The sequence below is a fragment of the Perognathus longimembris genome, chromosome 11 (assembly GCF_023159225.1).
Source record: "Perognathus longimembris pacificus isolate PPM17 chromosome 11, ASM2315922v1, whole genome shotgun sequence".
NCBI classification, from domain to species: domain Eukaryota; kingdom Metazoa; phylum Chordata; class Mammalia; order Rodentia; family Heteromyidae; genus Perognathus; species Perognathus longimembris.
The window spans coordinates 56,106,033-56,107,701 of record NC_063171.1 but is presented as its reverse complement, the minus strand read 5'-3'; positions in this window follow the sequence as shown (position 1 = coordinate 56,107,701).

Here is a 1,669-nt window from a genome sequence, read left to right as displayed (position 1 = left end):
GAGTGTCTAGGGCCATATGTTTCTGGCTTCTAAAGCCTGGAGCAATAGGCCCGTTGCTCTTAGGGTACGCCTCTGGCTCTGCCATTGTAGCCTCACGGGCCGTGGGCCCTCAAGAGCTGGAAATGGTTACACTAGAAGTGCTCTCCTTCCCTACCCACAGTTCCTATCTGGGTAGATCAGGTGATTGGGCACGTTTTCTTTCCTTGGTTGTCACATTTTACCTGTGCTATTCTAATCATGGGACTACAGACACAGAGGCAGCCCTGGAGGTCAAGTGCCTTGCTCAAGGTCATAGCCATTGCCTTTGCACACATCACCTCCTCGAGCCTCATGGTTGTGGGGGGACAAGGGGTGGAACTGTGGATGATTAAGTCAGAGACAGAAGTTTGTTCCTTTAGAGGAAGGTGCAAAGGAACCGTTTGTAAGCGTAAGTACTCAGCCTAACTAAAAATTCAGATGTATTTTTTTTTTCATCTAAAAAATGGTTCTGGGCTTCTGCCTCTTGTTTTAGGTGCCCACCAGAGCTTATGTGATTACACTACACAGGAAGGGGGTGGAGAGGACACGAGGATCCCAATGCAGCTCTGATGCTGTCCTGTTTTCTGATAGGACCTCTGCCTCCTGTCTCTCCCATTCTTTGTCTGTGTGAACTGAACCATCCTTCAGATTGCTCTTGGAATGGGGCAAAGTAGTCATAGCATTGCTAATCTGTGTTGGCAGAGTCTGAGGGTTGTTTGGCTTCTAGTTATCTCCCTACCTTGCTGTGATTCTGTCTCAGGTCACAGAAGCCCATTGGGAATCAAGAAACAGGCGCTGTGGCCACAATAACAGGAGCGAGGTGGAACTTGGAGTCCTAGGTGACTGAGTTTGCCCAGAGCAACTGCAGCTAGGATGTCTCTGGTTCCAACAGAGCCTTCTGAGGAAGACTGTTTTGCACGATAGAGAGTGACTAGAGTGAGGTTCAGTCCATAGGACATTACCCTAGAACCATGAGAAGACAGTGGTGTTACTGACGCAAAGATGGAGGCTCTATGGGGTGGTGGAAGCAGGTATCCCCCCCCACCCCGGTAGTGTGAGGGAGCAGGAATGCACTACAGAGGAATGAGAATATCCTATTACAGATTTCCAAGTTTAGAATTTCCTAAAGACTGAAGTCAGATAATATCACAGGAAGGCTCTAAGGTGTAATCTATACCAGGTCCTCCATGCTACCTACCTGGTCAACTGTCCTTCTGCTCTGACAAGATATGCTTTTGGTTCCGTTTAAAGACACACAGAAGGAATAGGGAACTGGTCATGGGAGCCTAGGAAGAAGGATGGAGCAGTGGCAGCTGAGCTGCTTGGGAAGGCACTGGCAAAGGCCTCGCTAACGTTTAGATCTCCTGCCTGTGGCTTCTTGGTGAATTAGACATTGTCCCTGAACGTTTTCCAAGATCTAGTAGACAGAGAGTAGAAGGAAGTTCACAAATTACTCGTCTGCGACACTGTCAGTGTGCCACAGTTCCTCCTCTTTCTCTCTTGGTTTTGGAGTGGAGAGCTGGCCAGTCAACTCGCTTTTTATCAGCTGCTCTATATCCACGTGAGCACCCAAAGAATCGCCTGGTTCTTGAGCCCACGCGATTCCCTTTTATGTTTAAAATGATCTTAATTCCTTCCACATAAGGAAACG